Source organism: Sminthopsis crassicaudata, chromosome 2, assembly GCF_048593235.1.
Source record: "Sminthopsis crassicaudata isolate SCR6 chromosome 2, ASM4859323v1, whole genome shotgun sequence".
Classification (NCBI taxonomy): domain Eukaryota; kingdom Metazoa; phylum Chordata; class Mammalia; order Dasyuromorphia; family Dasyuridae; genus Sminthopsis; species Sminthopsis crassicaudata.
In genome coordinates this window covers 39450176-39466601 of record NC_133618.1, presented here as the reverse complement: position 1 = coordinate 39466601, position 16426 = coordinate 39450176, and the positions used below count along the sequence as shown (strand labels likewise).

Below are 16426 nucleotides of genomic sequence, written 5' to 3'. Positions count from 1 at the left end.
TATCAGGGGACCTCAGACATCATCTAGTCCAAATCCTTTCATTTTACAAATAGAGAAACTGAGGCCTGGCAGGTCCAGTGACTTACCTGAAGTCACACAGCCAGTAAGTGGCAGGACCAAGATGTCTGTTGCTCCAAGTTGAAACAGTTTTTTATTACATTGGAATAGGGAATGAACTGGAAGAGAAGACACCAAAGGCCCTCTTCTAGCTCTAGATTCCATGATCATGAGTTTAAAATGTTTCATACTGTCAGCTAGTATGTAGGATGAGCTAAATGAATGTGATTAATCCTGATAACAGCTCTTTCCTTCTCTTTACACTTTTGCTAGCTACAGCTCCCTGTGGTTAAGTATGACAATGACACCACAAACCAGGGTAGCCAGGGTGATGCAATTAACCCTGCTGGTTTCCTCCCCATTCCCTCTCCACTCTCTTGCCATGATTACCAATGCTGAAATTTTTTAAGAGACTGAGGAGATGTGATTCCTCTCTTCAATTATCTGAAGAATGGTGATGTGGAAGATCATAAATCAGTCAACAAAAATCCACAATGTGCTGTATGCTAGAGATAAAAAGGCCAAAATGCCCTTTATTCTCAAGGATCTCACAGTCTAATTGGGAAGAGAAAAACAAACAACTATACTGCTGCCAGCCTCTGGTAGAAAGGTGATAGACTAGAAGTTCAGACTGAGATAGATAGATAGATAGATAATAGATGGACAGGCAGATGGATAAATAGGCAGGTAGATAGATTACATAGATGATAGATTGATAGAGATTAGATAGATAGATAGATAGATAGATAGATAGATAGATAGATAGATAGATAAATGGATGGATGTGATGTGGTTGTGGTCCCATTGAACTAGTCCTTTCAAATTGATTTGTTCTTTTTCTGATTTCCAACCCCTCCTAGCTGATCCATTATCAATGCAAGAAGCTAGGACTTTTGATTCACAAATCCTGGTCAAAATGGAAGATCCGGATTCTCCCACCCCCCATCGGATCTGAGCCAACTTGGGCTCTCCCAGCACCCATTCTAATGATCTGCTCAGATTTCTCAACCCCACCTAACAAATTCTAGCCCTTGCTGAAACTCAGGAAGGAGACAACTTGGGGCTTCACCCACAGGCCCCTTTAGCTAAATCTCTCATTATAAAAGAGCCAAGCTGGAGTCCTCTCTTTGTGGAGGTCCCAAACATGGCAGCCTTACTTCTGGAACCAAAGATCTCTGCCCACTGGAACGCTGGTTCTGGTGCTCTCTTATCTCCACCTTCACCTTTTACTAACTAGACTTTAACCTTACTTCCAAACCCCATAATAAACCTCTTTTATCAACCTAGGTTTTTGGGTCTTTACAGGGGACTCTTACGCCACCACTAGACCTCATTTAACTCTATATCCTTGCGCCGAATCCAAAGGAGTTGCAGGGGAACTCTATTTAACACCCTGTACCTCAAACCTGTCACTAGACCTCAATTGAACCCTAATTTCATTTGGGCACCCCAATTCTAGATCTCATCAGATGAACAGGTAGGTAGGTAGATAGGTAGATAGATAGATAGATAGATAGATAGATAGATAGATAGATAGATAGATAGATAGATAGATAGATAGATGAAATAGATAAATGGATGGATGGACAGGCAGGCACGCAGGCAGACTGACAGACTGACAGACAGACAGACAGACAGACAGACAGATAGATAGATAGAGCAGCTAGGTGGTGTCATAGTGAATAGAGTATCTGGTCCAAAGCTAGGAAGACTCATTGTCCTGAGTTCCTTTCTAGCATCAGGCACTTACTAGACGTGTGACTGTTTTTAACACTATTTGCCTCCTTTTCCTCAAATGAACTGGAGAAGAAAATGATATGCTACTCCAATTTTTTTCTTTTGTCAAGAAAACCCCAAACAGTGTCACAAAGAGTGAGGCACAACTAAAAATTACTGAACTGAAAGATGTAAGACTAGAAGGGTAGGAGACTAGGTTATGAATGCCAATCAGAGGCTTTGCATGCCAGAATACTCTATGTTTGCTTCTGGAGGCAATCGAGGGTCAGTGAAAAAAGGAACAAGGAGGAAGTATGTACCATTATCAGATGTGTTTTTTAGGAAAATCACTTTAATGGAGAATGGATTGGAGTGAGGAGAGAGGCTTGAGACAGGCAAGATATAATCAAGTCATGAGATGATGAGGACCTGCATCACAGTGGCAGTAATGTCAGAGGAAAGAGAGTAGAAACACTAGGACTTAAAAACTGGATATGAGGGTGAGAAAAAAATCAGGACATTGACATTGCAAGACTGGGAGTGTGGTGGTGCCCTCAATAACAGGAAAGTTAAGAAGAATGTTAGGGGGAAGAATGATGAGTTTGCTTTAGAATATGTTGAGCTGATGGTATTAACTAGATATCTAGTTCAAGATGACAATAGATTAGATGTGAGGCTAGAGGTCATGAGAGAAGGTAGAGCTGAATAAGTAGATCTGAAAAGCATCAATAAGGAGATGATAATTAAATCAATGGTTGTTGATGATCATCAAGCAAAATAGCATTGAGGACGAAGAGGAGTCAGGACAGAGCACTGGGAGACATCCAAAGTTAGCAGACATTACTTGGATGAAGATCCAGCAAAAACAAACACACAAACAAACTTGACAAGGAATCAGACAAGTAGGAAGAGAAGCAGGAAAAAGCAATGCTAGAAAAATTTGAAAAGAAATGAGTATCAAGGAAAGAGGATTGACCAACAGTTTCAAAGGCAGCAGGGAAGATGAGAAGAATGAAGACTGAACAAAGACTATGCAGATTTATCAGTTAAGAAGTCCTTGATAACTTTGGATAGAGCAAATTCAATTGAATGAGATTAGAAGTCAAGATTCAGAATTAAGAAAAATGAGAAGAAAGGAAGTGGAGGCACAAAAAGGAAAAGAGATATAGAACAATAGCCAACAGTGATGGATCAATATGGATCCATCAATAAATGGATTGGTAAATGACTTTTTTAAGGATGGGTCTGACATGAGAATGTTTGTAAGCAGAAGGAAAGTTTCCCGTAGATAGGGAGAAATTGAAAATAAGTGAGAGAATGGAGATGATACAGGAAGTAATTTGCTGAAAAAGATGGGGTAAAAATGGAATTTCTTGTGTATATAGAGGGGTTTTTCTTGACAAGGAGAAAGATCACCTCTTCTTGTGAAATAGATGAAGGTAAAAATGTTGGCAGAAGGCACCTTATGTACAATAAAATGAGGAGAGAAGAAGTTCTCAGCACATGGCCTTGACTTTTTTCAGAGTAATATGAGTTAAAGTTCTTAGCTGAGTGGGTGGTAAGAAGGGGAAATAAGAGAGATTTGTGAAGAGATGGAAGTCTGTTCATGTGGGAAGAATGAGTTCAGGTAGGTTATCAATATCGTTAGGAGTTAAGCCTCAGGGTGAAATTTCCTCTTAGGAAATTAGGCAGCAGATGTAAATGGGAAGCTGGAAATTTTTGAGCTCCAGAGAGAATAACTAAGACTGATGGACTGAAGTGACAGGGGAACCAATTTCAATTAAAAAAAAAAAAAAAAAAGAACTTTCTAATAGACAAAGAAGTAACATGAGTAAAATGTTAAACTTGGAGTCAGAAAGACCAGGTTCAGATACTCCCTCTAGCATTTACTGGGTATGTGAACATAATCAAGTAACTTAACTACTCCTGCTCAGAAAAATGTTTTAAATGTATAAAATAAAATATACAGGATACAAAAGAAATCAATTATATTGAAATGCATTTCATAAAAAAAAAATTAAGTTTATGGACCTTCCGAGAAATCCATGGACCTCAGGCTAAGAAATGCTGTTCTATACAAATGTTATTATTACTACTAAACAATAGATGACTTCATTGGGGGAGTGAATTCACTGGTTGATGTTATTGAGGAAGAAATTGAAGACCCCTTAAATGCTTTGAGTCAATGATTTTTGTGAACAAAATGAAAATCTCTGAGTGTCAATAATATATCCAGTGCTCATAAGAGAGGCCAAAGAAGTGTATAAACCCTGTCCTTGAGGATATTCTCATTGGGGAAATGAAAATGATGCATGTGTTACATGTTAACACCATGTACATCCACATATTGTGTATAATCAAGTGATCTATTTTGGGTTTAAGAAATTAGCATTCCAGAATCAGGGAAAAATCATGATAGTGAGAAAGCTACATGAAAGAGGTGAGAAAATTAGGTAGCTGTGGTTGGTAGGGAAGAGTGGTGAGACCATAACAGGAGAAGAAAAGAAGAATTGTAATGAGCAAAGGCAGAGACAGAGACACAGAGAAAAACACAGAGAGCAGAGACACAGAAAGACACAGAGACAGAAAGAGAGAGAGGAGAGATGGAGACAGATACACAGAGTCAGAGACAGAGATAAAGATAGAGTTAGACAAAGAAAAAGAGACAAAGAGAAAGAGAGAAAGAGAGAAAAGACAGACAGAACAAGAAAGAGACAGAGATTTGTGACAAGGCTAGCTTGTTCTTAAGGAGAAAAAAGTGAATTGTGAGGAATACATACATGGAAATAATTTTGTACTCTGAATAGTCAAGCTGTATATAAATATAACTGAATATGGGGACCACAAAAAATTTGATAACATAAAGGGTATCAAATATTCTGCCAAGATTTAAATCTCTATGTAAAAATAGATAAGCGCATCCATCTCATTATCATGTAAATTTGTTTTGCCTTTAATAATTAGTAAAAATTATATGTATACCAAAGAATTGTTTTAAAATAAATTGCTTTATGATATATTATCAGTAAATATTTTAATTGTATACCTATTTAATATACTTATATATCTGGAGCTGCATAAAAATGTATCCAGTAAAAGGAAGTCATGAGTGAAAAAAGTTTAGGAAATCATGCCCTAAACAATTTTTAATGCTATAAACTACCAAGAAGGTACTGACCTGCATTGAAAGAGGGAGGGAGTTTCTAAACCAAGAAGTTCCCTATAACAGATCTGGTCCCTATCTCCTATAGGTAATATGTATCTGCATTCATGTGTTATAGATATAAGTGAGGTATACATGTAAATGGATTAATATGCATATAGGTATATGCATGATTCCCATCACTTCTAGAGAATGAATCCAAAGCCTCCTACCTAATATCCTTGGGATAGCTCTGGTGACCATGGAGAACCTCCTTTATCCAACTTCTTTGAATTTTCCAACTCAAATGATTTTTCCTGCCTAAGACTTTACCCAAAATAATCAACTTTTTTTTTTCATTTTTATTGAGTATTGGAGAGATTTTCTTATGTTTCATCTACTCTATTAGCAGAGAAATTTCATGAGGGAAAAGAATATTTTTTTTATCACCTCATATTTCTAGTACAGTGCTTTGTGTGCAGTAGGTGCTTAATGTTTGTTAAATTTCTAGGTCTTGTTTCTCAGGCCCCCAATATTGTTCCTTTCATAAATACTTCACTCCTATTAAGTGTCAAAATGTGTACACTTCTCAAACCACTTTTCATCTGGCAAAGACATGAAACCCCCGCTATCTGTTCTTACCCATAAATCTGAAGTTGGGCACATCCTCAAGGAAAGCAAAGAGTTGTGTGAATGTGTGAAAGGGAAGAAGAAGGCATGCAAAGGGAAAAGGACCAGTCAGAAGCTTCAGGTAAGGCCTTAAATGACATAAAAGGCAGCTCTAGAAGAAAAGAGATTGCATCAGCTTGAATAGCAGATGAGCCTCCTTTGATTTTGTTTTGTTCTTCTGACCAGATACTCTATAAATGTCAGGCAGAAGATGAAGAGAAGTAAACACATTATTATGAAAGAGGGATAGGGCCATCTGCCTCATGTCAGGTGTCTGGATTGTGAAATATTGCAATGCTCAGGTGACCTTGAGAAAGGTTGTACTAATGCATTATGGGCCATTCACCCAACTATTTTGAACTATCCAGTCTGGAACATTTGTGTGAATTGCAAAAATAGCAAGAAGGCATGACCTCTGAACCAGGTCTGTTTGCCCAATTTGATGGCATTTTTATTAGGCTGCCTTGCTTGGAGCCAGCATCTAGGCATGTGACAGGTGTGTTTTGCTGCCACGGAGGGCCTGCTGTACTACTTGGCAATGTCTTGACTTGTAAGAAAAGCATTTCTCCAGATGGTGGGGGATGCTCACTGTACAGAAGGATATATTTTGAGCTGATGCTTTGGCTCAATCACTAACCCACACTAGTCAGACACATGGAATGAGTACCATTTGGGGTCATGTACTGTGACAGTTTGGCAGCAGCTCAAGCCTCTGGGGTTAACTCTCTTACAGGTCACCTACCCTGATTGAATGCTAAGGCCTGCCTTCAAAAGTAAGTATTAGGTCTATAAAATCAGATCAATTAATTTTTATCACCCCAGGGGAAATCAGTGGTTACATAATTCTGCAGTGACAAATCCAACATTTCATTATTTGGGAGGAGGGGAGACAAGTTCTTCTTCTACAAAGGAGGCACTAAACTGAAAAAAAAAAACATGCATTGCTCTGGGTGCATAGCCTAAAGCCCACCCAAAGTGGGAGTGAGGCAAAGGAAAAGGAGGTAGAGAGGGACGGGAGGTTGACTAGTAGCATGCTCAAGGCACAATGATTTCATAACGGCATAGCTAGTGTAAAAAATACAAGGTCAACCTCCCTCTGGTAAAGTAGAATTATTTATGCATGTGATTATAGATACAACAAAGAGAGCTCCTTATCCAAAGCTGATCCCACATTGGCCTTCTTTGATAACTAAAATTTAACCATTATACAATTATTCCTCAGGTTGTACAGAGATCATTTCCTAGAGTCTTCTTGTAAAATGAAAATTATCTAAGAGGCTGGGAGAATATACTGTTACGAACATCCTCCACTAGACTATCAATTCTACGAGGGCAAAACTCCCCCAGAAATAGATCCTTAAATAAATGTTGCCTGAATTGCATTAGGATGAATGAGTTATCATATCACAGAGTAGTAGGACCCACACAGGTAGAAGACAGAAGAAGAAGAAAAGTAAGGTACATAGATTAAAGTTCCTTTGACTTTTAAATATGTATTTAAACACATACCAAAGTATGTTGTGATGATTTACCCAGGGTAGAGAAAGGGTTTTCTAAAAGACAAACTTTGCCAAGAATGCTATGCCTTAATGAATCTTTGATCTTAACAAAATATATTTCCACCAATGGAATTGCTCCTCACCTTCTTATTCTGTGCTACATTTGTTCCCATCTTCCTATAAATCCTCCACAAGGGATCCACCCAATGGCATCCTTGTGCTGTCTACCCTTTTATTTCTCTTCATAAGGGATTCACAAGTTTTCTGGTGGTATCCTGAGCTTGATATGATTTCTGCTGAACAACCCATCATTTAAAATACATTTCAGTCTAATCACAACCACCATACAACCCACCATTGTCCTTTGAGTGACATGACTTTAATTCTTTGGAGACCAGGATAATACAGGGTTTGCAGCTTTGCAACATTATTAGTAGAATATTGATATTAAAAATATGGAGGGAAGCTAAGTGGTACAGTGGATAGAGCACCAGCCCTGAAGTCAGGAGGACCTGTGTTCAAATGTGGTCTCAGACATTTAACACTTCCTACTTGTATGACCTGGGCAAGTCACTTAATCCTAATTGCCTCAGAGAAAAAAAAAAAAAAAGATATTAAAAAGAAGGGCTGGGGCAGCTAAGTGGTGCGGTGGATAGAGCACCAGCCCTGAAGTCAGGAAGACCTGAGTTCAAATGTGATCTCAGGCATTTAACAGTTCCTAGTTGTATGGCCTAGGCAAGTCACTTAATCCTAATTGCCTCAGGAAAAAAAAAAAAAAAAAAAAGATGGGCCTTTGTTTTGAGGAGACACTTGAGGGTATTAAAATCACTCCTTTTCAATTGTACCTTTCCAAGATATACATAGTAAGGGACTAGTTCTATAGATCATCTGGCATGTCGTCATCATCCTCCATGTAGCTACCAACAGAATAGTCTTAAAACACAAGTCTGACTACATCATTCCTCTGCTCAACAAGCTCCTAGGGCTCCCTAATACCTCTAGGATAAATGCAGACTCTTTTGTTTGGTACTTAAAGCCCTTTACAATCTGGCCCCTTCCTCTTTATATTTTACTCCCATCCTCAAACTGCCCCAGTTATTATTCTCACACACAGAATTATGTCTTCTATTTCTGTGTCTTTGCATGGGCTTTTTTCCAATGCCCAGAATGTATCACTTCCTCTCCTCAGTTTCTTAAATTCACTAGTTTCCTTCAAGGTACACTGAAGAAGCTACGTCTTCCTCTCCCAATCTCCCTGGCTGCTTATCTCTAAAAACTGCCTCGTATTTATTTTTGTGGTTTTCCACATCAAAGGATATGTGGGATATTCAGAAGGACTAGCACCTCTGGTGTGAGGACTTCCAAGCCCTTTCTAGGACTGCTCATGAACCTTTTGGTCCACCTTCATCTAACTCTCACTAGTGCCTCCAAGAAGCTGTAGCGTGTTCAGTGACCACATCCTGGTTGTCTCAGAAGGTTGAGATCCCCCATCCATCACTGAGTTAGGGGATGTCTACCCCAAACATATGAAGATTTTCCCTGGTGGAACAGGGGTATGAGAACAATTTGATCCAATTGCCATGAAGGTATCTAAAAGTAGGCACTGTGGAGAAATTAGAGCTTGGTCAGACATTGAAGACATCAAGTGCCCTGTCACTGGACTTCAATGATTTAGGCAGAGAGAGTGCAGCTGATGACTTTTAGCATCTTTGCCCCATTTAAATCCAATTCATTCCCAAGTCTAAACATAATTCATGATGTCATTGGTCCTCTTCAAAAACAAAGGACAAACAATAACTCAAACACATAATAGTGTCAAGTACTAGGTAATATGTGGGCATGCAAAGGCAAAAATGGAAATAATTCCTTTGCTCAAAAAGCTTATATTATATCAAGAGAGACAACATGTACAGAAAAATACAAAGGAATTGAGAGAACATCAGCTTTTAGAGGTATCAAGAAAGATTTCACGAAAAAGGGAGGGCTTTGAGCTCTTATAGAAGCAAGGGACTCTCAGGCAAAGTTAAGAAGGGAACTCATTTCAGACCTAGAGGACAGCCGGGGCAAAGATATAGAAAAGAAAGGAGGAATGGATGTGTAAGGAATACTAGCAATGCTACTTTGGCTAGACAGCTGAGAGCAGGCAAGGGAATAATGAATAATGAGGCTACAGAGGTAAGTGGCCAGGTCACAAAGTTTTAAAAACCAAACAGAGGAGTCTATATTTGATCCCAGAGTCGATAGCATATCACTGGCATTTATTAAGCAAGACAGTGACCCGGTCAGACCTGTGCTTTCGGAAATTCACTTTGGCAGCTGTGTGGAGAATGAGCTGGAGATAGAAGAGATCTCAGGAAGGAAGATTAATTAAGAGGTAATTCCAACAATTCGAGTAAGAGATGATGAGAATTTAACTAAGGCAATGGCTACATGAATAGTGAGAAAGGGAGGAAAGTAAGAACTCTTATGAACATAGAAAGTAAAATTTTGTAAATGATTGCCTAGGTGAGATAAGTGAAAGTTAGATGCACTATGAAGTTAAGTGACAAGAAGCATGGTGGTCCCTTCAACATAAATGAAGAAGCTCAGAAGAGTGAGCTTGGGGAAAAAATAAGAAGTTCAATTTTGAGTGTGTTGGATTTGATGTAGCTCCCAGATATCCAGTTTAAAATATCCAATAAAAAAATTGCAAGCACAGGATTGGATAACTTAAGATATATTGCATACATCTGCACAGGGACAATAATTAAAGCTATGGGAGTTGATGAGATCACAAGAGTATGTTGTAGTTGTTCAATTATTTTTCAGTCATATCCAACTTTCCATGACCCTAATTGGAGTTTTCTTGGCAAAGACACTGGAGCAGTCTGTCTCTTTTTTCTGCAGTTCTTTTTACAAATGAAGAGACTGAGGCAAACAAGGTGAAGTGATTTGCCCAGGATCACACAGCTAGGAAGTCTCTGAGTCTGAATTTGAACTCAAAAAAATGAGTCTGGCACTCTATCCATTGCATTACCTAGCTGGAGTACTGAAAGAGAGAATAAAAGAAAGGCAAAAACAGAGCCTCAATATATATTGATGATTGGATTTTGTATGATATCATTGAAAAGCAGCAAAGGAAATGGAGAACAAAAGGTAAGAGGAAAACCACAAAAGAGGAGTTATTAAAATGCAGAGAAGAATATCGAGGGGAGAGGGCAGTCAAGAGTGTGAAAGGTTAGAGACAGATCAAAAAGGTTGTAGAGTAAGAAAAAACTCCATCAGATTTGGAAATGATGAGCTCACTAATAACTATGCAAAGAGCAGTTTCACTTGATTAATGACATCAGAACCCAGAATGCAAAGTTGAAAATTAAGGGAACAAAAGTAGCAGAAATGCATCCAGGCAATTTTTCCAAGGAGTTTGTCTGAAAAAGAAGAGAAAGGGAAGAAAGTTCTACATTAGCCTGGGTTCAGGTTCTGTCTCTGACACATACTGATTGGAGGACCCTAAATAGAAGTTTATCTCTTGGTTATTTAGGTAACTCAATAAGATTATGAGTTGCAGAGGTGTAGAGGGAATTAGCTTGCTGAGAGATCTCTATTCCAGTGACATTTAGTTTAAAAAATATATTGTGCATAAATTTGCTTTCAATATGCTTTTGTGTGTATGTGTTGCCTCCCCCTATGGAATATAAGCTTCTTGAAGTCAGGAAGTGCTTTATTTGTGTCTCTGAGTCAACATAACTTAATACAATGCCTGGTCTATGATAGGTCCTTAATAAATGTTTGTTGATCAATTGATCCGGACAAAACCAGTCTTTATCTATTTGGTTTTTTGCATGTGAAGGTTTTATATTAGCACTTTTAATTGATTGTATATATTACTTAGGGGACTTTATGATGTTCCAGGATTTGATTCAATTAATTTGCAAACCTGCAAACTGGAGCATAAGGAGGACCTTGTGATCCTACTTTCATGTGTATTCTGTGCTTGACATCCTCCATGACAATGGGAAGAAAATGATTTAATTTGAAGGCTCTAATCAAGCTCTTTATAAAGTTTTTCTACTTTTTCATCCTCTGCAACAGATGTTGGTGCATAAGCTACAATTATTTTCATGAGGATCTTTTTGCAAATGCTTGTCAAAAGCACTGTAGTTTTGAGATGATGACCAAATGTTTCCTGTTGCCTTTGGACACATGATAATACTGATGCTACCAACCCTTCTATTTACTTCCCTAAGAAAACCAGAGACCCTCATTCCATTTTTTCCTGTTTTCTGATTTCATTATAGTGAGACTCTTTTGAGATTTATATAATTCTGATCCTCTAGTAGCATAATCACTCATTTGGTCACTGGACAAGACAAGCACCAACAACAAAACTGAAGTTGATTGATGGCTAAAAACAACAATCAATAAGTATTTCTTAAGTACTTATTCTGTCCAGGTAGTGTGCTAAGAGCTAGAGATACCAAAAAAGAGGTATAAAAGAGTCCCTGTCCTTAAGGAGCTCAAAATATAATGGAGGAATCAAAAACTATACACAAATAAGATATACATAAGATAAATAGAAAATAATTAACAAAGGAAAGAAACTGGAATTAAGCAGGGTTGGGAAAAACATCCAGTAGGCTATGGGATTTAGTTAAGATTTAGACAGAAATGAGGAGGGAGACTTCCAGGCATGGGGGATAGCCAGAAGATGCCTGGTGCCAAGAGATAGTTTATCTTATTTATAGAACAGCAAGGAGACAGTGTCACTGGATCAAAGAATACATGGTAAGGAAGAAGGTATGAGAAAGCTAGAAAGATAGGAGGAAACTAGATTATAAAGGGCTTTGAGGTTTCTTAATAAGCATATCCTGGTGTGCTATGATCAGCATTATCGATAGTTCTTCAGAGAAGGCAGTGTGAAAAGATGGGGCATGAGAACACAGAACCTGATTTCATATAGGGTAATTTTTTTTTTTAGGAAAGGAAATTTCTGTTTAATTTTGTTTTAATAGAACATCACATCTCTCCTCAAGATAAAATTAAATAAAATGTTTCCACCTCTCTTATCTGTGGGACAAGCAGTTATCGGGCCTACAGTTGACTGCACAAAGCCACTACAAATATTTCAAATTCTATTAAGTCAGAGAAGGTAAAAGAAAGAGGTGTGGAGCCAAGATGGCAGAGAGCAGATACAACTTTCTGTGACCTCCTCTGACCTTCTCTCAAACCAACAGCAGATTAAGACTCTAAACTGGTTCTGGAGTACAACACATTCCCAGAAGAAGATACCTTGGAAGAACTTCAGAAGGTCTGTTTCAAATGGGCAGGAGGACAGTCTGCTGAGCCCAGACCACAGCAGAGGAAAATTGGAGCTTCTAGCTGGATCCGGGAGTCAAAGCGTTGTGGTTTCCATGCACCTGGGAATCTTCTGTGAGCCTCTTAGGCTACTCTGACCTGGTTGCAAACAGATGTTTTGGTAGATTTGCTACAAAAGGCAAATTGTAAACCACTGAGTCCTGGAAGAATGCTGGATTTAACAGCCATTACCCAGCACTGGAAATCAATCAGCAGATTGACCAGGGCAAATTAAAGCAGCTGTCCCTCCTTTGCATTGAGCCTCAAGCCTTAAAAAAATAAATAAAAAATTAAAAAGAACTCTCACTATAGACAGATTTTATGGAGAGAGAGAAGAACAGACCTCAAATCCTGAGGATCATAAAAGCAAAGCAACTCCAGATGAAGCTCCAAAGAAAAACATGAGCTGGTCCCCATTTCATAAGGCTTTGATGGAAGATTGCATAAAGGATCTTAAAAAAAAGAGTTAGAAGAAAAATGGAGAAATTAAATGAGGTCTTGCAAGAAGAAATGGAAAAAGCATATAATGCCTTATAAAAGAGATATAAAAAGACACCAATTCACTGAAAAACAAAATTTGTGAAATGGAAAAACAAAACAAAAAAAATCAATTGGCCACTTACAAAAGGAGCTAAAAAAAGGTAACTGAAGAAAATAATACACTAAAAATTAGAATTGAACAAATGGAAGTGAATGACTCATTAAAACTTCAAGAATTAGTCAAGTAAAAAAAAAAAAAAAGAAAGAAAGAAAAGAAAAGAAAATATGAAATATCTCCTAGGAAAAACAATTGACCTGGAAAATAGATCTAGGAGACACAATCTAAGGAATATTGGGCTTCCTGAAAACAAAAAAGAACCTAGACATTATTTTACAGGAAATCATAAAAGAAAACTGCCTTGATGACATGATGGTATACTTACAGAACCCCAAAGACTCTGCTAAAAAGCTATTAGAAATAATTCAGAATTTTAGCAAAGTCGCAGGATACAAAATAAATCCACATAAATCCTCAGGATTTTTATACATTACCAACACAATCCAACAGCAAGAGATACAAAGAGAAATTCCATTCAAAATAACAGTCGATAGTATCAAATATTTGGGAATATATCTACCAAAGGAGAGTCAGGAATTATATGAGCAAAATTACAAAACACTTGCCACAAAAATAAAGTCAGATTTAAATAATTGGAAAGACATTCAGTGTTCTTGGATAGGCCGAGCGAATATAATAAAGATGACAATACTCCCCAAACTAATCTATTTATTTAGTGCTATACCAATCAGACTCCCAAGAAACTATTTTAATGACCTAGAAAAAATAACAACAAAATTCATATGGAAGAATAAAAGGTCGAAAATTGCAAGGGAACTAATGAAAAAAAAGTCAGAGGAAGGTGGTCTAAGTGTACCTGATTTAAAGCTATATTATAAAGCAACAGTCACCAAAACCATTTGGTATTGGCTAAGAAATAGACTAGTTGATCAGTGGCATAGGTTAGGTTCACAGGACAAGATAGTGAATAAAAATAGCAATCTAATCTTTGACAAACCCAAAGATCCCAAATTTTGGGATAAGAATTCATTATTTGACAAAAACTGCTGGGAAAACTGGAAATTAGTATGGCAGAAACTAGGCATGGACCCACATTTAACACCACATACTAAGATAAGATCAAAATGGGTCCAAGATTTAGGCATAAAGAACGAAATCATAAATAAATTGGAGGAACATGGGATGGTTTACCTCTCAGACTTGTGGAGGAGGAAGGAGTTTGTGTCCAAGGGAGAGCTAGAGACCATTATTGATCACAAAATAGAACATTTTGATTACACCAAATTAAAAAGTTTCTGCACAAACAAAACTAATGCAAACAAGTTTAGAAGGGAAGTAACAAATTGGGAAAAAATTTTTACAGTTAAAGGTTCTGATAAAGGCCTCATCTCCAAAATATACAGAGAATTGACTTTAATTTATAAGAAATCAAGCCATTCTCCAATTGATAAATGGTCAAAGGATATGAACAGACAATTTTCAGATGATGAAATTAAAACTATTTCCACTCATATGAAAGAGTGTTCCAAATCACTATTGATCAGAGAAATGCAAATTAAGACAACTCTGAGGTATCATTACACACCTGTCAGATTGGCTAAGATGACAGGAACAAATAACGATGAATGTTGGAGGGGCTGTGGGAAAACTGGGACACTGATGCATTGTTGGTGGAGTTGTGAAAGAATCCAACCATTCTGGAGAGCAATCTGGAATTATGCCCAAAAAGTTATCAAAATGTGCATACCCTTTGACCCAGCCATACTACTACTGGGCTTATACCCCAAGGAACTACTAGAGAAGGGAAAGGGTCCTGTATGTGCCAAAATGTTTGTGGCAGCCCTTTTCATAGTGGCTAGAAGCTGGAAGATGAATGGATGTCCATCAATTGGAGAATGGTTGGGTAAACTATGGTATATGAATGTTATGGAATATTATTGTTCTATAAGAAATGACCAACAGGAGAAATACAGAGAGGCTTGGAGAGACTTACATCAACTGATGCTGAGTGAAACGAGCAGAACCAGAAGATCATTATACACTTCAACAATGATACTGTACGAGGATGTATGCTGATGGAAGTGGATTTCTTCAACATAGAGAAGAACTAATCCAATTCCAATTGATTAATGCTGGACAGAACCAGCTACATCCAGAAAAGGAACACTGGGAAATGAATGTAAACTGTTATTTTTACCTTCTGAATCCAATTCTTCCTGTGCAACAAAAAATTCGGTTCTACACACATATATTGTATCTAAATTATACTGTAATATATTTAACATATATAAGACTGCTTGCCATCTGGGGGAGGGGGTTGGGGGAGGAAGGGAAAAAATCTGAATAGAAGTAAGTGCAAGGGATAATGTTGTAAAAAATTACCCATGCATATGTACTGTCAAAAAATGTTATAATTATAAAATAAAATTAAAAATTAAAAAAAAAAAAAAAAAAAAAAAAAAAAAAAAAAGAAAACTGCCTTGACATTAAAAGAAGATAAAATAGCCATAAAAAGAATCTACCAATCACCTCCTGAAAAAGACCCCAAAATTAAATCCCCAAGGAATATTGTGGCTAAATTTCAGAACTATCATAACAAAGACAAGATATTGCAAGTAGCCAGAAAGAAACAATTTAAATACTGAGGAGCCACAATTAGGATTACCCAGGACCTAGCAGCTTCCACCTTAAAGGATCAAAGGGCCTGGAATCTGATATTCTGAAAAGCAAAGGAACTGGGATTACAGCCAAGAATAAGTTATCCAGCTAAAATGAGTATTATCTTTCATGGAAGAAGATGGACATTCAACAATATAGGTGAATTTTCACCTATTTCTAATGAAAAGACCAGAAATGAGCAAAAAATTTGACCTCCAAATATAGAACTCAAGAGAAACATAAAAAGATAAAAAGGAAAGAACTCTTGAGAACTATATTTCTGTTATGGCTATACTTAGAGAATACGGGTATAATTTGATTTTATTATGATAATATGAAAAAGAAACTAGAGGTGGAAAGGAATCATATTGGAAAAAGAGGAAAAAGGAGGTAAAATAAGGGAAATTCCATGCCACAGAGGCAAAGAAAACCTATTATAATTGAGGGAAAGAAAGGAGGGGGATGAGCATTGTGTGAATCTTACTCTCATCAGATTCTAAGAGAGAATATCAGACATATTTGGTATCATAAAGAAACTTGTCTCGCCTTATAAGGAAATAGGAGGGAAAGGGGGGAAAGAAAGGGAAAGACTAATAGAAGGGAAAATAAGAATTAGGGGAAAGGTATAAAAAGGGCTCTAAATAGGGAGGACTGTTTGAGGGAGGTGGTCATAAAAAATAAAATACTGGGGAGGAGAGAAGGGGATAAGAAAGAGAAAAACATAACCTAAGATAAATAAGATGGCAGGAAATACAGAATTAGTTATTTTAACTGTGAATGTGAATGGGATGA

At 37.4% G+C, this 16426-nt stretch overlaps 1 protein-coding gene across 2 annotated transcripts in view; it reads right to left on the bottom strand.

Annotated features, from left to right (window-relative positions):
- CMTR2 (cap methyltransferase 2) overlaps positions 1–16426 on the bottom strand; it is a 107389-nt gene that overhangs the window by 29090 nt on the left and 61873 nt on the right. The window contains exon 1 of one of the 2 annotated variants that reach the window (XM_074285928.1): positions 12352–12474. The exons of the other annotated variant lie outside the window; for it this stretch is intronic. The gene's annotated coding sequence lies outside the window, so the exon portion shown is untranslated. Of the gene's footprint in view, positions 1–12351; positions 12475–16426 lie in introns of those variants that run through there. 2 annotated transcript variants of the gene reach the window in all.